At 37.4% G+C, this 23,520-nt stretch overlaps 1 long non-coding RNA gene across 1 annotated transcript in view; it reads left to right on the top strand.

Moving 5' to 3' along the window:
* Positions 1-550: 550 nt before the first annotated feature.
* The window catches only part of LOC134654265 (uncharacterized), a 162,023-nt gene continuing 139,053 nt past the window's right edge, over positions 551-23,520 (top strand). Inside the window, exon 1 of the long non-coding RNA XR_010097319.1 lies at positions 551-819. This is a non-coding gene — a long non-coding RNA (uncharacterized LOC134654265). The remainder of the gene's footprint in view (positions 820-23,520) is intronic.

Genomic DNA, 23,520 nt, shown 5'->3' with positions numbered 1-23,520 from the left:
TCAAACCAATTTTCGGTGGAAGTTTACATGGTAATGTACATCATATATTTTTTTTAGTTTTATCATTCTCTTATTTTAGAAGTTACAGGGGGGGGGACACACATTTTACCACTTTGGAAGTGTCTCTCGCGCAAACTATTCAGTTTAGAAAAAAATGATATTAGAAACCTCAATATCATTTTTGAAGACCTATCCATAGATACCCCACACGTATGGGTTTGATGAAAAAAAATTTTTTGAGTTTCAGTTCGAAGTATGGGGAACCCCAAAAATTTATTGTTTTTTTTCTATTTTTGTGTGAAAATCTTAATGCGGTTCACAGAATACATCTACTTACCAAGTTTCAACAGTATAGTTCTTATAGTTTCGGAGAAAAGTGGCTGTGACATACGGACGGACAGACAGACGGACAGACGGACAGACAGACAGACAGACAGACATGACGAATCTATAAGGGTTCCGTTTTTTGCCATTTGGCTACGGAACCCTAAAAAACGGCCAAATGCGAGTCGGACACGCCCATGAAGGGTTCCGTATTTAGGGGATTTATGACGTATTAAAAAAAACTACTGGATCTCGTTTAAACCAATTTTCGGTGGAAGTTTGCATGGTAATGTACATCATATATTTTTATTAGTTTTATCATTCTCTTATTTTAGAAGTTACAGGGGGGGGGGGACACATTTTACCAATTTGGAAGTGTCTCTCGCGCAAACTATTCATTTTAGAAAAAAATGATATTAGAAACCTCAATATCATTTTTGAAGACCTATCCATAGATACCCCACACGTATAGGTTTGATGAAAAAAAAATTTTGAGTTTCAGTTCTAAGTATAGGGAACCCCAAAAATTTATGGGTTTCATTCATTCAATTCAAATTTTTTGAATTTCAGTTACATCTACTTACCAAGTTTCAACAGTATAGTTCTTATAATTTCGGAAAAACGTGGATGTGACATACGGACGGACAGACACAGACATGACGAATCCATAAGGGTTCCGTTTTTTGCCATTTGGCTACGGAACTCTAAAAAGTGACCAAGTCCTTCAGTGCCCAGGGCTGGGATCAAACCTGCGTCCTCTTGCTTATGGCGCCCTTTGGCCAACTCTAAATACAGTGGTCTGAGTACTGGACGCCTCGGTCATTTATTTTATTTTCGTGTGCCAAATAATTAAAAAAATATTGCAAAGTTCCCATGAAATGTTTTCGGTATTTTTTCTACACGTTTATTGCCAATCCATCTTATTTAAGTACAGTTAGTTTCGATTTCTGTGACACTTAAACTGCAAATGAGTGACGTAAATATTAAATGAAACAGTCGTCAACAGTTAAGAAAATTTTAGTAATTCCTTATGTGAACGGGAACTTTCTAAATGGAAACTTTCATGAGAATTTTCTCATGACTTTCCAGAATTTTTGGAAATTTTGAGAATAGTTATTTTGCAACTTGCACCTTGCTTTTATATTTTCAGTTTATGTTATGATCTATTGTTGCTGTTAGAACCTAGAATATGCATTAAGGACGACTCACGCCAGACCGGGCCGGGGCCGGGCCGGGGTAAGCCCTTCGGCGCTTCGTTTTCTATGGAAAGCACCACGTGATCACCGATCAGCGGTCATTTAAAATGGCACGTCGAACGCCTCAGCCCGGGCCCGGCCCGGTCTAGCGTGAGTCATCTTTAAAGTGAAGTTCTTACCACATATTGTCCCTAACCGCATCGTTTTTCCGATACACACGGTAACCGACTGCGGTTACCTACATTTGTGACGTTATCTATGAAAAGGGACCTTATCGTCGATGGCGGTTACGCCATTATTAACGATGTCCCGATATAAATGCAATGCCTCGCGATGCTGTGCGGCGTAAGCGCCATCGACAATAAGGTCCCTTTTCATGGATAATGCCCCATTTTATTACCGATGTTTGCGAAACTATGATACCGCCCAAACGGATCTATACTATGTTGTAACTATAATTATGTTGCAAATTGCGGATTCGATTTAAAAGGAATACCTGCGTTGGGAAAGTATCGGTTATATCGTAACTATCAATCATATAGGATAGGAGCAGCATTCAAAGTTTAGAAAATAGATCTATCAAGTAAGTATTTTGTGCGATTTGATAATATTTACTTAGGTAATATGCAGCTGGCTCGCAAAACATAATAAAAATGAGACAGACTACATAAAGTTATACCAAGATAAGTCTGCAACAATTTTGATAGATACCTACGCCATTCTCATCAAAGCACTTTGTTAAAATTAGTTTTGACGTGAAAATCCCACTTAAAACTATAGTTTTCATTTTCACGGACGAATAATCGCCAAAACTAATTAAAAAAAAATACCCTATAAACATAACAAGCGCACGTGCATAAGAACCGTGCAGATAGGTATTTTAGCTATATAGTGAACCTATTAGCCCCACACACAGACAAGACATCCTCCTAGACTGAGCATAGTAACGCTACCCCCTCTGCCACTTATACGGTAGTTTTACTCCATCTTCGAGTGAATCCCGTGCCGTGATTGGTCCGTGTCTTTGAATGGACCAATCACGGTAGGGATTCACTCACCTCGTCCCCCCGCACCCTCGTATTTTTGGCAGCATCGGTTTCATGAAATAATTGCTCTAAACTTCGTCTAGAGGATTCCTAGTCTATGGCCCCACATGCCCCACGGCTTATTCAATTGCCCCGGTAACAAGGTTCGACACCCGGCAAACTAAATCCCGTCACGGCGTATTGGACCTGACGGAATCTGGTTACGGTCGTAGCCAAATGGCGAGGTCGGGCCAGACCGATTTGTGAATTACGAAAGGGGTTGTCAACTGCCAATGATTTTCAAATTGACGTTAGGTAGAGCTTAAGGGGACGGTATATGACGTTTTCGATTTAGACCTCACTTTGTGCAATCAATTTGTTCAATGAATGATTAATAACTGCATTAAATTATACGTAAATCTGTTCATGAAGAAGCCGTGTACCGGCTCTTCACGCCATATTTTTTTTTATTTCCTGTAATTCTCTACAAATCGACACTAAAAGTGTCCAAAAATCAAAATATGGAGTTCCGTTTGAGCAAGACGCATTACAGTTTTGTCTTTGACAGTAATTGAGTTGTTGTGGGATTTTGAAGGCTAGATAACTAAACTACCAGATTATTATCTACTTATATTTTTACTCACAAATACAACACAGAAATTCAATCCCAAATGTAAACTTTCGTATAATTTCCATACATTTACGACATCACTCAAAACTCTTCTTCGAGTCAGATGGCCGTTGGCCTTGCATTGAAGCAGACGTGTACGTCGTCATAGCTCGTTTTTGACATTAATAAAGACATTTCATCATATACGCATACGAAAATGTATACCAGTAGATAAATTGTATTTCATAAAATAGGGTAAATAAATATAATCACGTCGAGCTCCAGTCAAATTTTAAATGTGAGTTGTTGTTATTTACGGGTCGTAACGGTCGAAAACAGCAGTAAATTATCCAAAAACAATACGATTACAATCGAATTTAAGTAACTTGTTCCTTCAAAACCCGCTTAAAATGAAAAAAGTTTAAAGACTCGTTTTACTGATTGGGATTGATTTTCATTATGCTGGTATCAATTTTGCGTCATTATAAAAATGTATATGACTTCTGTACGTCAATGACTTTTGATGTCAATTAATTGTAATCTTGTATTTATGTTAGAGAATATTATATGTTCATTTAAATATTACTCATCTATTAATACGAAGCGTAATTCGTTTAATACCTAAAGACTTGCAGTACTTTGTTGACGTTCGTTCCGTCTATGTATGCGATTACGTAACGTGCTGTTCTGATAATCTTCAAGAATCAAGATAATTAATAACGGCAAGACCAGCATTTAGTACCAGCGAGTTTTGCGGATTTGGAGACCGAGATGAAGCTTACAGGCCAATATCGCTGCGGCCTGGCCTGCTTATTGTTATGTGTATAAATCGAATGTTATATTAATTTACTATAAAAAACAATGTTTTATTTCAATGACATTCTGTGCGTAGAGGTATGTATGTTTCGGTGATTATAAGAATTATGTCCACACAATAATCGTGCAAAGCAGAGACTGCATTATTTCTTTACGGTATAAGCGGTAAGGAAAAACTCATTGGTATCCTGGCTCGTACCAATGAGTTTTTCGGAACTTATGTACGAAATATCATTTGATATTTACCACTAGCTTTTCGGTGAAGGAGGAAACATCGTGAGGAAACCTGCATACTCGTAGTGCATACATTTGCGAAGAAATTCAAAGCTGTGTGTGAAGTCCCCAATCCGCATTGGGCTAGCGTTGAGATTATTGTCTATACAGGGTGGTCCAAACCGTGACGTCCAAAAATCGTGGGCTATCATAATGTACCCCATATGTATGTTAGCCGATTTTTCGTACTTTTCAAGTTATGATTTTTTAAGCTTTTAACTTTTCCTATGTAGGTAATATTCTCCGACCGTCCTTAGTCTGGGACCGGTCTGAAAACCAGCGCCGGGCACCTAGGCCCGGCACACGCTGAGACTGGAACCCTTTGCCTAATACAAAGATCTTCTCACTTTTGTTTTATTTTATTATGTAAGTAATTCTAACCCTATTTTATGTTCATGTATGTGGCAATAAACAATTCTTATTCTTATTCTATTCTTATTCTTATTCCTATGAAATTCCGGGGTTCCCATACAGAGTGGCTGAAAAATAACTGCATTCCGTTGCCACGGAGGTGTTGGGATTATACTGAGCAACTTTTATTATGGGACCAACCCCGAAATCGCGAAAAAAAAATTGGCTTTTTATACATTTTGGCTAGTCCATTTTCTATGGAAGGGTAATTTTTTTTCGCGATTTCGGGGTTGGCCCCATTGTAAAAGTTGCTCAGTATAATCCCAAAACCTCCCTGGCAACGGAAATGCAGTTATTTTTTAGCCACTCTGTATGGGAACCCCGGAATTTCATATGAAAAGTTAAAAGTAAAAAAAAATCATAACTCGATAACTACGAAAAATCGGCTAACATACATGGGGTATATTCTGATAGCCCACGACGTGAGGAATCTAAAAAAAAATTTTTGGACGTCAAGGTTTGGACCACCCTGTATATAGGCTGAATTATTATTATTATTTATAGGCGGTACGGTACCGTTATTATTTATCAATACCGCTTCGTTTTGAAGGTACTATACCTGTTGAAATATAAAGTACGGTACCGGTATAAAATTGCAGCAGGTACAACAATGTTTTATAGGTGTACAGTCAGCTGCAGAGAAAAGGTACCACCCCTGCATACAATCTTCTATGCAGGGGTGACCTGCAGCTGACTGTACCTAAACCATCACTGACCGAGCGTAGGCGAAGGTCTCCGTTTCAGCTTGGGCAAAAATACTTTCGTTTGTTCGAATGTTCTCCTTTGCATATCACATTTCTCAAATATCTCGAGAAAATTTGTAAGCAGGTTCGGTAGTTGGATATAATTACTCGGTTTCTTTTTTTTATAAGTTCTAATAAGCAGAGATTGTCATAAAGGACTTAAGCGACAGTAGGGTCTGTGGTACTTAAGACCATTGTGATTATTCGTAGTGTCCGACCGAAGATTCGGTTTCGGTTTCGGTTTCGGCCAGTTTCGGCCATAAAATCATGTTTCGGCCGTAGTTTCGGTTTCGGCCAAAAAACGGCCGAATCTTTCGGCCTGGCCGAAACATACGAAATAGTACTTCGTATTATGAAACTAAACTATGTGACAAAGACCAAAAGTTGGGGGGCAAGTAGGACAACAATATTTATATATACAGAAATTTGTGTTTCGGTCGGACACTAATTATTAGGTACTTACTGATTACGCTGCGCCGCGTGGAACGTGAGGTGCGTTGGGGTAAGTACATACAAATCATTCAAGAAAAAAATCCCTTTTAAGATCACTCGTGTGTCTACCCCTAATAGACTAATTCAATTGAAATTTGGTACACATTTTTCACATATGACAAAGAGTCGGTGATCCAAAGATGGACTAGTAACGTAAATAAATAAACTTTTAACTTTGCGGCCATTTTTTTGTATCGTGTGATATATCAGATATTAAATTGTAAGATATTTACTAATAATAAGCATTGGTCACGTAAATTATTTTTAGTCTTTTTTTGCAAGTATGAATGATATAGAACATTATTTCAATTATTTTTAAAATTAAGCCTATCCAAAGGCGACTTGGAAGATGTGTCATGGGGATCTATATTCGTTGGGTGAAAAACAAGTTTTTTTGTCTAATTATCGTTTAAAACACAATCGATCGGCAATAACGCGGGCACATAAAACAAAAAACTTCTTTTTTCACTCATAAAACTCCTTAAACCTAATAAGAGCTAAACAAAAACAAGTGCGAGTCGGACTCGCATTCTAAGGGTTCCGTATATTAAGTCCGTCTCACGCTTGACTGCACATTTCTTATAGATTTTCCTGACATATATAGGTAAAGAACTACTTTGTGTATTTTTTTCAAAATTTTAGATCCAGTTGTTTCGGAGAAAGTGGGCGGAGAATGATCATTTTTTGCCTATTTTCATGAATAACTGCTGAACTATTAATCCTAAAATTATAAAAAAAAAATATCTTTGAGATTCTTACAATGAGCTTTTATTTGATATGTAACACTATATAGTTTAAAAAACATATTTTTTAATTTTTTCATTTACCCCCCCCCCCCCCCCCAAAATGGCTATCGTATTTCAAATTCTCTAAAATACATTTTATTTACGTTACACGTCCATCTTTGGGTCACATTTACATTTGTGTGCCAAATTTACATATGTGTGCCAAATTTCAACTGAATTGGTCCAGTAGTTTCGGAGAAAATAGACTGTGACAGACGGACGGACAGACAGACAGACGCACGAAGAATTATATGTATATGCACTTATCCCAACGCACCTCTCGTTCTACGCTGCGCGGGGTTCATTGCCGCTCCTACCGCCGTAAGTGTAAGTACAACTACATCATCAAGGCTACGATCGAAGATAATCAGTTCAGCACTGAAATAATAGCGGTGGAATGCCAGTATAATATTTAATTATTTATTTTAATTTTATAAATTTAATAGCAAAATAAATAGCGAATATACGATACTCGTACAAGTAAATCTGTAAAGATCTTAGGGGTACATCAGCCGACATATATTATTAAATTTTATTTTGTCGGCCTTAATTAAATTTCCACCCTGCCGAAACTTTATTTATTTAAATTTTTAATTGAATTGATTTTTCGCCTTATGAATAACCGTATAGAGTAGTAAATAACATTTTACATCTGACTTAATGACATCTGGGTTTATTCGGTTTAACTTTACAAAACGCGTATCTCGACAAAGCCATAATATGCAGAAAATAGTTAACAATCAAATGAATTAAATTAGAATTTAAATACGTCACGTGTGACATGAACAGACAAGGAGAGCAAGATTTAATGTATTGTTTCTCTTTCTTCTTTCAATGGAACGTTTTTAGAGTTTCTGTTCCTCAAAAGAGGTCAGTGGTTAACACTAAACTCAAAACGCTATCTTAAAAAAACTTGATGGGTCAATGACCTGTCCCAGTAAAGTGAGGTAGTGTGCGTGAAGTGCGCTTGTGTGTGAAATGGGGTAAATTGACAGAATCTGAAAATTTACCCACCTCTACCGTCACCTTAACAAGATTCTATATATGTTTGCTTTGGCGCTGAGAATAATATGCGTACGTCATGTACCTATGTATAGTCAAATAAAATGTCCATACGTACTAGTCATATATCAACGACAAAATCGCGGGCTAGCAACACTACGTTTGAATTGTTCGAAAATCGCGTGTCTTATCTGTGGAACTTTTTTGTTTACATTTCATCGTTGTTCTATGTAAGTACATTGCTGCCTTTTGTTTGTTTCCCAGGGATACCATACTTTATAGTTTGCTTTCCATTGCTACTGACATATCCGGCTTGACAGACATACATGTTTACATCGGCGACATTCGATGACTTTCAGCGTCTGTTGTCAAACAGTCTCCAAGTATAATCTTGTTAGTACAGTCACCTGCAATTATATGTTACACAACGAAGGCCGCAAAAATATCTGACACGATCTTATTTGTAGAGCCTAAGAGCGCTTCACATATTTTTGCGGCCTTCGAAGAGTAACTTACTATAAAGTTCGAATCCACGAGCGTACAGTCACCAGCCACCATATGTTACACAACAAAGGCCGCAAAAATATCTGACACGATCTTATTTGTAGTGCAATAAGAGCACGTCACATATTTATGCGGCGTATTTTGTGTAACATATTTAGGGTTCCCGGAAAAATTCCCGTTTTTTATGTTTTATTCGGAAAAAACAATGTCACTTAGTTTATATAATTTTCCGAAAAAAAAACAAAAAAAACGGAAATAAGCGAAGCGATATATTTAATCCATAGAGGTAACTACACCTGCTTAGTCGTCTGTTTTGTGAAAATGTCTATTGACTTTGACGCTGTCGTTATAGTTTAAAAAAGTTTCGTTTCTTTCCCAATAAAACTGAAAAATACGGAAAAAAACGAACATTTCAAAACGTTCTGAATAAAACGATTTTTTCGAGAATTTTCAACCCTACACATATTATTGCTGGTGACTGTACCAGCACTTCGACATGCTTTTTGAAATAGGCTGACAAACAGTAATAACCTAGTGGTCCACCCGCAAAACGCAAACACAAAGTCCCTGACTCATAGCTTACGAAGCCACGCAAAACGCCAACAAAACATTACTGGCCTAGGCCAGAAAGGTTCATCGTCATAACAATCTCGTGCAGACATAATGCTTTTTCGTAACGAAGGTTGAGCACGCTTGAAATTATAACAGAAAGCTTATTAAGGTGCATTGGGGTTATTTAGGGACATATTTTTTGGGTAAGTGGAGTGTAAATATCTTGTTGATGATAAGTGCCACCCTACACTATTAGCGTCTCCCGAGCGTCGGCGTCTAGTCAAATCTATGGCTGCTGCTCGACGCAACGTTGGCGCAACTGCGCAGCCATTTTCCATAGCGCTGACTAGACGCCGACGCTCAAAAGACGCTAGTGTAGGGTGGCCCTAAAACTTGAAAATGAAATGAAATATTTTTATTAGGTTCGAGGTCGAAGTGCTGTGTTTAGGCCACAGAATAGTTTTCAATTTTTGTAGCTTATAATTTAATCCGCCAAACCATAAATGTTTGAAGGTCGTATCGGTCCGGAAACTTTTATGTAAAAAAATACAATTTTTAAATGGATTAAGTATTTTTAAATTCACCCCAACGCACCTCAAACGCGGAAGTAGCCCAAAAATAATTACACAGAGGCTTCGCGTGATTCCCGAACGTTACAGAATGCATTGGCGGACAAACAAACTATACACCAACTTAAAAAACAAACGGCCAAAAACGGAACTAAAATATTCCAAACTTTTCTTCAGATACGCTTAGACAGTGGCGCCAAATGGGGGAAAGGGGAAAGTTGGTTGTAATTTCCGGTAGAGATGGAGTTTTTTTAATTTATTAAAATAGTCTAGGGACGTGTAGTTTCACTAAGGTTAGTTAAAGTTAGTTGGTATATTACTATAAGATGGTAACGTGTACTTTTGACTTCGTTTTACCTCGGGCATTTTCTTTTTATCTTTTATACTTATTGTATTTTGTATTATAAACGTATGTAATGGGTCTATTGCCTGTATAAAGAAACATTCATTCATTCATTTGTTTTCGTATTTCCGGATGTTCTCCTCTACAGTACGGCTACCATCAGTTTGTCACTGACATAAACACCGTCGAGAATGTAATTTACTTTCTATGCTTACATCTCGCTCGTACTCGCATATTAGTGCAAACGAGATGTATAGAAAGTAAATTACGTTCTCGATAGCGTAAATGTCAGTGACTCATGGTACGGGCTCAGGTCCGCAATCCTTAACCGATTCTCGTGAAATGTTGTGACCAGAGTCTATAATTAAATAGTTTTTTTTGTCGATCCAGTTTTTGGAACATAAATGACTTAGGTACTTATTAGCCAATGGCGTCTATGGCACTTAAGACCATTGTGAGTTCACTGTGATATATAAAATTACGTTTTCTAAGCTTACACGAGGTACCTATACTTACAGCTCACAGAGCCACTATAGTTAGTTTACAAGCTAGTATATATGTAGTTAATTAGTTACCTACCTACGCAGGCAAGGCGCTATTATGCTCGTGTTTCAAGTACAGTGAATGGATTGATTTGTCACAGTGACAATGAAACACTTTGACTGTGACTTTTTTACAAATAATGTATCATATATCGCCATCATAAAAAACCCAATAAAAATAATAGAAAATACACAGAACATATTAAAGAGGTTAGAACGGCTATCGCGCGCAGTTAGTATCGGAACCGGTGTCGCCGCTCGTTCCTCTCCACATTTCCACATTTCTCGCGCAACGGTAGTAAAAACTTGTGTGCCTGGTGAATGGATACGCCTCCTTTAGACAGATTTGATGTCTGGCTTCTTAATCTGAACGTTATTGTGGCGCAAAAGGCATGTATACGTTTTTCGGTCAGCGCGGGCGAGTACTAGCATGCGAGCGTTTGCTCATAACCGGCGGCGACACGTACCCTGCTCGCATCGCCATTCTTCTTATTCTGTGAGAAAATATCACATCCATCTACAAATATCCCAAATTTGTCTTCCTACTTACAACCCCCTAACCCCTAATCCCGCAAAACAGGAATGACAAAAGAAAATACATTAAACCTTTTCCTTAGTCGTCCTCGCACGTTATCTGAAAAACAATACCTAAGTACACGACCCTTGGCATTACCGTAAATCTTTCCTGTCAAATGATTGTCACATTCGCCCCGGTATGCGAGATCACGCTCACTCAATAGCTCACGCATAGCATCAAATCAACATGCTCTCGTACTTATTTGTAAAGGTACTTATCTAATGTAACTGAGGCTCTTCCCGCGAAGGATATGTAGGCCAAATCAAACTTATATTTGACATTAAAATTATATCGTACTGACGTTATTTTATTCTCATTCGCCCGTGTTTGCATGCAAGACTGCAGCATATAGTCAATTAAATTACAAAAAAAAATTAAAATAAATATAAAATGTGAAATTGAAATAATTAAAAATCTACAAAAAAAGTCATCATAAAGTGTCCGAATAATCGTTACCTACTGGATGAAATGAATCTTGTATCACATGTATGAGAGATCTTTTAACGAATTTTACCTACATATAAATTTTAGCCTTTTGGTCGCTAAAAACGTCAACTGACTCACGCGGCATTTCGATCAGAGTCCGTACCATGAGTCACTGACAGTGTCAAAACTGACATATACGCTATCGAGAACGTAATTTACTTTCTATACAGCTCGCTCGCACTAATATGCGAGTACGAGCGAGATGTATAGAATAGTTATTTGTACAACAAGAGATCAAAGTTTGATATTTCTTCGAGTGCTTGTTTTGAGTCCCGTGCAAGCGAAAGATTCTATAGTAGATGTAGTAAGGGAGTAGAGTAGAGCGTAGTAAGGGACTCAAAAGCGCACGAGATGTAAAAATAACTTTGATCTCGTGTAGTTCACAAAACTTTTCACCTCCGCAGTGAAAACATATTAGACAACCTGAAAAATGTAATCCTGCTTCATCACTTACCTATTCACTCATGTTTTCTTAAGATATACTAACAATTAGGTTTAATTACCGCAATCAAACTCAGCAACAAAACTTAATAAAGTTCAGTAAAATTGGTAATAACATATGGAAACAACGACCATCAATTGATTGACACTTCAATGACTTCAATCGACAACTTTTTTTGTAAAAAAAAAACATTGTAAGATACGGTCCGAATTGCGGATACTTAAACTTTGTAAACTATAGTAGAGATTCTTAAAAGTATAATTATTTATTTTACGTGACATTCTGTGTATTTTTTGAGTTCATTATTTTAATCGTACAAGAAATTACGTAAAATATATACGTTTTTATCAGTTTTTAACAAATCTTAAACTTTATTTTCATTAATTAATTATTAAGAATTCATACTCGTACGTGTTTTGGAACGATGCGTTCAGACGTTTTTCGGGGGTCTATTATAAACCGTTAATATACCGTTGAATGTCGTTTGAACTTTTTTTGTCTGTTTCTTTTTGCTAACGACGTGAAAGGGACATCAGAGACAGAGAGAGAGGGTGAGAGGGGATAGAATCCAAGTATTTCGAACTTGTATTAGACCCCGCCTGTTAAAATGACATTTGAATATTAAGGTCACTTGCAGTGAGCAAAATGCGATTTTGCTCACTGTTTTTAAGTAGCAAAGTACCCTTGTTCGAGCTGCTGAGGTGAAAAGTAAATTACGTTCTCGATGGCGTTTATGTCAGTGCCAAACTGATGGTAGCCGTACAGGTGTACGATGACGCGCCGCACGTTCAAAGCTTTAAAGGGCTAGTACTTCATAATAATATAGTCCTTTTAGGCCTAATGTGAAATCTACTGTTGGACGTCTATGTCCACAATAAAGGACGCAATTAGCTAAAAGCCTTTTTTGTGACATATGTTTTATTGATGGAGAGGAAAATAGGAAACATGCGAGATTGCGGTCGCTGTTATTGGTGTGACGGATTTATTCTGAGACAGAGATCATTGTGTACGAGTTAGGTTCTGAAATAAGATTATACACAAATGGTGGTGGTTTCGGGTAATTCCGACCACTCCAAAACATTGGCTAATTCCGAAAATGACCTATAATTCCATCACTTTAGAGTCCATCTGTGGACTTATCAGAATTAGCCGAATACACCATACGTATTATTTTTGCTTTGTAAATTCCAAATTTATATTTTATTTTATTTAAACTTGGGAAACAAACGGGCAAAATAGTACAACAAGATAATTAATTTAGACAATACATAGCTAAAACAGTTTCCACTTATAACTAATAACATTTATGTTTGCTCAGAAAGGACTTGGGTGAATCAACTTTTTCTTGTCACTCGTTGCCATGGTTACGTTCTCCTGGGTCACTCTTTAAAACCTGATTTTTAGGCATTTAAATTCACCAAACTCGCTTTTTTGTGATACTTATACACCCTTTCCATTGAAGCTCGTCTTCCAAGCGTGTCAGAAGAAGGTGGTGTACAATTTCTTCTAACAAACTATACTACTATTGTCTCTTGGCTGACCGGACAGAATAACAACAAAAAATAGTTGATCCACCCACTTAACTTTTAGGTTACTACAACGCATATTATTTTTAAACTAATGCATTACATATTATATTATGTACATAACAGAAACAGAGTATATCCTAAAAAAATAAAATTTTAAAACTTTAAAATATAAGCTTTGTATTCAACCAATTAATCTAAAATTTTGACCTAACTTATAACAATTTATTAAGAAATATGAAATTCATGTCAATAATTAATCAGATTAAAAATTAAACTTAAAAATTTATTGTGCATATTATATTAGGACGATTTCAGTAAGATTTGTACTGTAATATGTAGTACCCTTAAAATTAAACCATTTTCTCCCATTCCATATTTTCCAAGCGGTGGGACACCAATCGCATTACGCCATAAATTGATTTATCAGTCAGGCATATTAAATAAACGCCGATAATCGAAAATTATTCACTTTCGGGTTTTCCCCCGAGAATGCTATGGGGTAAAATAACATTACAATTTATTTGAAAATTTAAGTGAAAATTAGAATGTTTGTTGCGGAATTTAATTTGAAATCTAATGGGGTTTTATGGGTGAACAGATATATACTAGGTACTTCATAGTACATTAAGTACCCTTAAATTATTGTCTTCAGAAAACCTTTTTGATCGACTTTCCAATTTTTTCATTCGTTTAATTTCATTGCTTTCTGATTGAACTGAAAATCTGGTTTAGTTTCTAATTAAATTGAAAACTTACAATAAATAAATACATATTATATTTATTTATTTCAATTTTATTGTGGAAGATACAGGAAAGTAAAATTGGCGAACTTATAGAAGATGTTCTCTTCTGCTAGCCAACTATGGGCTGAACATTTTGAGCATTTTCTTAAAATTTCATCTATTTACCAGAACAATGTGAGGGTGTTATTTCAAACGTCAAAGAAATTTGATATTAATGATGACAGTGCCACACGTTGTCTGACTGTATGAATTTGTAATTTTGTGCAAGAATACAGTAAACAATTGACTGTAGCAATAAAATGCTGGCATCTAAATCCAAACAGTACCTACCTTCAAGGTTGTTATATAATTAAGGTTATGCATTATCCTCTTAATTTGTCCTGAAGTGTAGTGGCATTCCAGGGAACGACGCAATTCCGCTGTTTACACCTGGGAGCCTCAGTTTAACTGTCCTGACTGATTCTACCACGCGATGACAATAGTATTTGACCTATTTATAACCGATTAAAAAAAAAGGATCTTAAGTCATCGATAATTTATAAACATCTTTGATTCTGATCACTATCAATTTGAAATGTTGGCCAACTGTTCAGAACGCATCCTAATACGTGACGTCACGGCCGATTGCGTCCGAAATTCGAAAAGCGGCACGATCGGATGCGTATATAACGTCCGCCGCCAGCAGCCAACGGCAATCTTCCAAAATACATTGAATGACAAACTCTAGTTGTACTGTATTAATTTAAATTTGAAAAAAAATGTTGTACACAAGTTTAAATAACAAGTCTTCATTGAAGATCCACTTAGGCATCCCTGCACTAGCTAGAAAGGGGCCTAGGCCTCAACACAACCATCTTAAAAACACGTTTAATAAGCGTTTAAGACGAACAACAACGAAAAATAAGTGATTCAACACAAAAAAAACATGTCTACAAAATTTCACAATAATGTGATTTGTGACAAGTTAACTGGTGTTGCCACGTTTTTTCATCTTTAGTTCCGTTTTATTTCAAATTCAAATTCAAAATTATTCATGTGGTTTACACACATAGATAAACAATAAACATACAAGAATTACACATAGGTAAACACAAAATACACACATTGAAAAGAACACATATAATTTAATTTCTAGAATATCTTGTAGCTTCTCTTTTACGCTCACCAGAGATTGGTGGCTTTCATAATTTATATTTTAATTTAACTGACATTTTTTTGGACCATTATGAAGTCTAAATAAATTTTAATACAATTTTAATATTAGGTAGGATTGTTTACTTGTTCGTCACAATAGCAATACCCTGTATGTTTGCCGGCCCCTCATAATTTGTATATTAAATTACTCTCGTCCCAACGGAGGCTTAAACTAAATTAATGTGTACGAACAATACACTGAAATATTTACAGCAGTTTCGTTTCATTAAAGTTATTTACTGTTCACATAGTTATGCTTATTACATTTGAAACTTAGATTTATTTGGGTGTGAAGTTGAACTAAAGTGCTTTTAACCTCAGCGACCTCTGTTTTAATCCAAATTGACCTCAATTTCTACTGAAACTTAATTTATAATTTTGATTTTGAAAAAGGCGCCCAATAAGTTCTTTCTGGTACGTAGAGTTTTTCCGAGGGTCTATATAGTATGGGGTTCTTCAAAAAATAAGTGTACAGGTTTTTAAAAGGTCGGCGGTGGTATAAAAAAAGTATTGTTTTTACCCAGTTCATTTACAACAAAAACATCTGACACACGCCATTATACAGTTTTCCGATAACGCGGAACGCAAGAAATTTCAATTTGCGTTTGACAGACACTATACTTTCGCCATCCATCCCATGACAAGGGGGTAAAAAGGGGGTAAAAGGGGAGCGGGGAGTGTGAAGAGACAGAACAAAGAATTTTGTGGAAGTATTCGACATTATTGTCGAAATTGTTTACAATTCAGTAGGTATATCTTTATATTTGCTGTCGTTTTGCTGGTAATGGAACGGTAGCAGAATGAAGGGAAGGTAGGAATGTAGGAAAGATAGCATTGATTATTGCTTCCATTGACATGTCTACTAAATGATATTTACGTGACAAGGTATTTTTAGTCAATAGATCTCAGTGGTGGCGCATATACCTAGGTACTTATAGCAAAATATATGTTAACAATCCGGGAAATAGGCGTGATTATATGTATGTATGTTATAATATAAATAAAGGAAATTTTCAGAAAAAAAAAAAAAACAAAAATAAATACTAAATAGTCACACCTGGCGGTCTAGCATATGTTACGATCTTGCGCGCGAGTCCATACTTGAAGTCGCGCTAGATGTATGATGTCGCGCGCGAGAACGCAACTCATGCTAGCAGATTTGAACGAAGAATCGAGTTAATTTTGTACCATAGTTGGGCTTTTGAACTGTTGTTGATTTTACTGTCCCTAAATAAGCTGGTTAATTCCCAAAGGCTACATTCTGACGTCACGAATGAGAGTGAAGATTGATTGTGAGGCGCATTAGTCTGCGGGCTGTATTCCCGACCATTCTCTTATTGGGATCATGTGGGACCAGTCAATATCACTCAATGTCGCACGTAGGGTTGTCACACGAGCAAAATATTTGCCATCTGTATTTTATAGGTAACATATTTGTAATCGTAACTCGCTTGTACCAAGCAATATATATTTTTGTGCTTTTAGATTTAAATCGGAATAAAATAAAAGATAAACTTGCATTTTATTTAGGTACTTCTATCTTAAACATTAAACTTAAACGGGTATCTTCAATTTCTTTGTCTACCTCGATCATTTTTATAAACAAATTTCGGGTAGTTCAGTATTGTTTTATTTATATCTACGTTGGCATTTGCTGGGACGTCAGTCTTTACGTGACCACAGCTGGTGTAACTCAGCTGAAACGTCGGAATTTAAGGTAAAAACAATGAAACTATATCGCGGTAGACCCGTTTTTGTAATTAAATATGTTCTATCTTAGGAATTGTTTGGTATGCATACTTATTAGACCACAGTTTGACTGTTGATACTTGTAGTGGTCTTCCTAATAGCCTTCAAGAAACCCGATGTTGCCAGGCTGAATAGTGGTTCCGTTACCCCCACTATTAACCCCTTGAATTACCCTCTTTTCTCTCACACTTCTTAGCGTAACAAGAATCAGAACTCAAACTGCGGTCTAATATTCCATACGACACAGTTCTACAGATCTTAATAAGTATATCAAAGGAAACAACGAGGAAACGCACCAATTCAATTAATAATATGTTGCGAAGTGACAACCCTAGCAAATATTTGCGTACAATCCATCACTCGGCTCCAATATCGCTCGCACCGCACGTAATGCAGTGACTGAGTAATGCAGCGGTGACAGCCCTAGGGGAATCTACGAGTATGTGCGTAATTGAGAGCATCGACGCCATGTTTTTTATGGTAAGGGTTCATCCACATATTACGTCACAGCAACAGGGGGAGGGGGTGCCAAGTGTGACAGGTTGTATTAAAGACCTATACTATCTCATTAATATGACAAGAAGGGAGAGAAGGGGAGGGGGGGTTGACCTGTTCCCTATTTCTGGACAGTTTGCTCTTCGGGCATCTGAATCAACCTAATGAACCTATCCCACCTTTCTATTGCTTTAATGTGTCTACCGTCAAAATATTACTTAAACCATAGAGAAATACAGTAAGACAAGAGTGCAGTGAGCACCATACATCAGTTTTGGTACCAAAAAGACTATTATTTTCAGTGTCGATATCTAGCATCGAGTAGTGGAATTATCAGTACTGCTACTTGACAATAGATGTAGCACCGACCGGAAAGTCTTATGCTCAACAACATATGGGATATATGTAGTTGGTGGTCCTGAACTGTGCGTTTCTCCAGAAACTTCCTGCACAGCTAAACTGTGGAATGAACTGTTGCCTGCGGTATTTCCGGACCGAAACGACCTTCAAACCCTCATAGCGACTCATCTTAAAGGTCGGCAACGCACTAACAACCTCTGGACTGGGTGTCCATGGGCGACAGTAATCAATCGTTTTGGCTTCACTAAACGACTTTTGCGAAAACTAATGTCTACGCCAATTCTTGGGATTAGTTGCCAAGCGGACCCCAGGCTCCCATGAGCCGTGGCTATATGCCGGGACAACGCGAAGATGATGATGAAACGACTTCGCTTTTCTCGCCTATTTATATCACACCCATCCAACTATCTATTTCCCGGCCTTTGTTCACTATAACAACCACTAACCAAACCAGTAATTAAAAATTCCATACACAACGCCTCTGCGCCGTAAAGTAGGTAGTTTAATAAATAATGGTCCCGTTCCTGGCCTAAGACAATGGAGGCCGTAAATCTAAGCTTTGTGCCGAACAAAGCCGATGCTTTCCGCATTCACTTTAGTTCGTTTATTATTTATCTGTTTGGCGTATTCAGGGTATATAAAATATGATACCAATATGATCTAACTATGATAATAATTATAGCAACACAATCGCATAACATGTCAATTATCCTCGTATACAGTCGTATTCTGATTTCAATAACAGGTTATGCATTAGATCTGGATTAGTTATGAATATGATCTGTCAGCGTCAAAAGTGACTATAAATTGTAAATACAGATGTCAATCACAATGACGTTTCTAGTTGAAGAAATGTCACATTAGACACTCCGAGAAGACATCCCGTGTAACTTTTTAACTTCAAAAGAATAGTTGATTTATTTCTGCGTGTGTGACCCAATTAGGGTCACCGAGACAACAGTTGGTAAGCTAGAAACAGAGTTGAATAAATAACGATAATTGGTCGTCGGGTGATGAAAGCTAGCGCGACGTTGCATCACTGTGTGGTAATCGGGTAATTGCTGGTAATTGTGGATCAAGGGAGAAAAAGCGTTCACTTAATTACTTACTAGAGTTACTAGGGAACACATTGAATACTTTATCGAGGAAATTGGCTGTGACATTATGGTAGAAACCTAAACGCTGCAACAGCAACGTTTTTGCAGTTGCTATTCGAATGTTACCTTAAGTAACAACGTTGCATATAGCTTATAATAATATTATAAATACGAAAGTATCTCTGCCTGTCTGTATGTCTGTTACCTTAAACCACTCATAAACCTCCTGAACCGATTTAGAAAATTGATACGGAGATAGTTTGAAGTCCGGGAAAGGACACATACGAGGGGATGCTGAAATATTCGCGGCCTAAGCTAGAAAAAAAAGAAAGAAAAAAAAACTATTCTACTTTTTTCCCCGCCTCTTTAGAGTTAAAATATTGCCGCCATTACTAACGATTAATTAACGATTAATAATTAACATTTACTTTAATACTCTCTTTCATTTATTTTCTAAGGCCGCGAACTTTTCAGTTGCCCCTGGTATTATTATTTTTTGACAATCATCATCATCTCCACACTGACGAAGTCGAGGTCAGAAGGTAGTGTAGCCGTATATTGTAATGTACGTATGTTGAATATAATACATAGAAAAGGCACCTTCTCAACCCTTAATAAAACAGTTTGGTATTCACCACGCATTCCAAAGCTTTTGTCCACGCCTCACCCGAGACTACGATACCTACGGTATGACTGTGCACATAGTAAAACGAGTAGTATTTCTTGATTGAACGTTGAACATTGTGAATGATATTATTGAACCGGTGAGCTCCATCTTAGGCTCTGTCTTCACTTTCAATCAGGTGTGACTAGAGCTAATCGCCGATCAGTTTATTATACAACAAAAAAAGATGTTCGTATGCGGTATCAAGTCAATCAAAAAAATTACACTAAGTTCAACAACAACTCTGCGGGTTAAAATTAAGGATACGGACTAAAACAACGAATGGCTTTTCGTTTCAAAAGTTTGCTGTCCCCTGTACTAGGCTTAAACTTGTACACACCTATGAATTTCCGCTCAAATGTACTTACCTGTAGGTATAGGTTTTCTTTTGATGTTTTCTTTCACCCAAAAGCAATTCTTAAGGTATTTTGTACAAAGGAAGTGACCAAGGCCTCCAGTGCCCAGGTCGGGAATCGAACCAGCGACCTCTGCATTCGCGGAGATGCCTAAACCGCTCTGTCACCCGGGTCACAGCGACATGGGTCGAATTTTCCCAAGTAGTATTTCATATTTATTTATTTAAAACTTTTATCGCACAAATAGAAGTAAAAAGTACAAAAGGAGGACGTAATGCTTTAAGGCATTCTTTACTAGTCAACCTATTCGATATGAAATTCAGCTTTTTCGAATGCTAGGAGTAATAATAATGTTTGTGAGTCATGCTACTTATTTCCTTAAAACTATGCGGTATATTTTTAGGCCAACGTATCTCCGTCGTGATGTTATGTCACATGTCCCTTCCGTTTCATTTGGCGTCATTTTTGTCCCTCGCATATCGCGTACGTGACGTACTTACACTTGACATAGCTATTCACTAAACATTCTCTCAAACCCTTGATAAAAACCAAAGACTTTTCTTTTTTTATGATACAGGAGGCAAGCGAGCAGACTAATCACCTCATGGTAAGCAATCACCGTCGTCCATGGACACCTGCAACACCAGAGGGGTTGCAGATAGGTTGCCGCCCTTTAAGATGGGAATAGTTACGCCCTTTTCCTGAAGGATTAAGGATGACTCGCTCTAGAGTTAGACCGGGCCAGGCCCAGGCCGGAGCTTCCGACACGCCATTTTCTATGACGGCTAATCGGTGATCACGTGGTGCTATCCATAGAAAACGAAGCGCCGGAAGCTCCGGCCCGGCCCCGGTCTAGTCTAGCGTGACTCATTCTTTAAAGGTCCTAATGGCCCGGAAATACCGCAAGCACAGTAGAATGGCGATGCGAGCAGGGTACGTGTCGCCGCGGGGTTTTGAGCAAACGCTCGCATGCTACTCGCCCGCGCTGACCGAAAATGAAGAAACATGCCTTTTTGCGCCACAATAACGTTCAGATTAAGAAGCCAGACTTCAAATCTGTTTAAAGGAGGCGTATCCATTCACCACGCACACAAGGCGCTAGCTAGTTTTTACTACCGTTACGCGAGTGTTAGTAAATGTGGAGAGGAACGAGCGGCGACACCGGTTCCGATACTAACTGTGCGCGATAGCCATTCTAACCTCTTTAATATGTTCTGTGAGTTTTACTATTTAGCTTACACGGATTAGGTTTTAGTACACGCTGTGCGAGGCAGGAAGTTTCTAGAGAAACGCTCAGTTGAGGACTTCCAATCATCTGTAGAAATACGTAATAGAGAAAGGGCAATAGAGAGTACTCTCTTCAGGCGGGTGTGCCGGGGGACCGAGAGGTAGGCAGAAGAGCCCGTACCATGAGTCTACGCTATCGATAACGTAATTTACTTTCTATACATCTCGCTCGCACTAATATGCGAGTACGAGCTAGATGCATAGAAAGTAAATTAGGTACGTTCTCGATGGCGTTTATATCAGTGCCAAACTGGTGGTAGCCACACAGGAGTATATAATAGTAAGTGACATTTGGAACTCCGTAAGCGCGATGTAGGTTTCTACCAAATTGCCTTTTAGCGTCCTAACGCCATCTGTTAGAAGATATCTGGTGAAGATGAAAATATATGAAAATTCTATACTGGTTTAAATTCAACGCAGTTTTTGTGAATTCTAGCAAAAGGGGGTTATTATGATTGCGCATGCTTTGCAGTTTTTTAGACGAATGGGGAACGCGGAGAATGCGAGTGTTATGAAGAATGACGGCGATGGGGTACGTACGTGATATTATTATTTGTTGTAACACTCCGGGGTGATGGATGTGACAAACTGCCTTTATTTCAGAAAAAGAGAGTTTAAGGGGATTTTTTGCTGTGTTTTTGTGTGTTTTTCGTCGGAAAAGATTTCTTACCGAAGATACTTTGCATTACTGCTGCAATGTTGCAGCGCGACATTACTGCCGACTGCATTACTACCGCAAATATTACAATAGGGTGTTTGACTACTAGTCAAATCAGTTTCTTTTTTCGATCTGTCTAAACTATTTTGCTAGTATGCAATTTATATGAAACACTAGCATGTGACGTCTCAATTAAATTAAGTACCTTATCTTTATATGTAGTTTTATACCAGTTTTAAAATAGAAATTGTGTCTAAAAATAACTGCTGCCGACTTTTCTCTATTAATCTTCTGGTGCTTTATTTCATGCATAGTGTAAAATAGTTTATTTTAAATACAGTCGAATATAATTATTGATGTTGATGCCCGGATTTTTGACATCCGCGGCAGCATTACTGCCGCAGCATTACGGCGTAACATTAATATGATTGAGAAATCTAGTAATGTAAGTTTAACGTGCAAATAAGGATATAATTAATGTTTCTGTAAGTAATAAAGTAATTTAATTTAAAATGTTATTTATAAACAACCGACCCTTATTGGTTAATCAATTAAATACACCCAACGAGTTCCGGAAGTGAAAAGTGAAATAGGACCCTTAATTAATCTTAATCTTAATTACGAAGTTATTGAACTTTCCAACTTAATTAAGATCTTGGTGGGCTCTTTAATAAATGTGCCAAAAATATGACAACCTAATTGTTTTTTGTTCCGGTTAAAATTATAAGATAAGAGAAAATAAAAAAACCGGACAAGTGTGAGTCGGACTCGCGCACCGAGGGTTCCGTACAAATGTAACTTTTTCCAATTTTGTCCTATACTTGTATTAAGTAGTATAAGATGACATTACTTACCAAATTTCGCAAATTGTGGGCATTTTTATCTGTCACTCTATTGGAATAAAAGAGAAAGATCCCCGCAACTTGCGATTTTTTTTCGCGGTGATTCCTCAGGATTGCAAATACTTTTGGAGCGTTGTTTTAGCTGTTACTATTAATACTGTACTACGTACGTACAGCAAGGCCATTTTTAGGGTTCCGTAGCCAAATGGCAAAAAACGGAACCCTTATAGATTCGTCATGTCTGTCTGTCTGTCCGTCTGTCTGTCCGTCCGTATGTCACAGCCACTTTTCTCCGAAACTATAAGAACTATACTGTTGAAACTTGGTAAGTAGATGTATTCTGTGAACCGCATTAAGATTTTCACACAAAAATAGAAAAAAAAACAATAAATTTTTGGGGTTCCCCATACTTCGAACTGAAACTCAAAATTTTTTTTTTCATCAAACCCATACGTGTGGGGTATCTATGGATAGGTCTTCAAAAATGATATTGAGGTTTCTAATATCATTTTTTTCTAAACTGAATAGTTTGCGAGAGAGACACTTCCAAAGTGGTAAAATGTGTGTCCCCCCCCCTGTAACTTCTAAAATAAGAGAATGATAAAACTAAAAAAAATATATGATGTACATTACCATGTAAACTTCCACCGAAAATTGGTTTGAACGAGATCTAGCAAGTAGTTTTTTTTTAATACGTCATAAATCGCCTAAATACGGAACCCTTCATGGGCGAGTCCGACTCGCACTTGGCCGCTTTTTTAAGTATACAGTCGCCATCAGAAACATCGGAGCGGCCAAGGTGCTCACTCAATATCTAAACACGCCTCTATTTCAAGGCGTTAGAATGCGAGTTC

The sequence above is a fragment of the Cydia amplana genome, chromosome 14 (assembly GCF_948474715.1).
Source record: "Cydia amplana chromosome 14, ilCydAmpl1.1, whole genome shotgun sequence".
Classification (NCBI taxonomy): domain Eukaryota; kingdom Metazoa; phylum Arthropoda; class Insecta; order Lepidoptera; family Tortricidae; genus Cydia; species Cydia amplana.
Note: the sequence above shows the minus strand (reverse complement) of the source record. Positions and strands in the feature narration are given on the sequence as shown.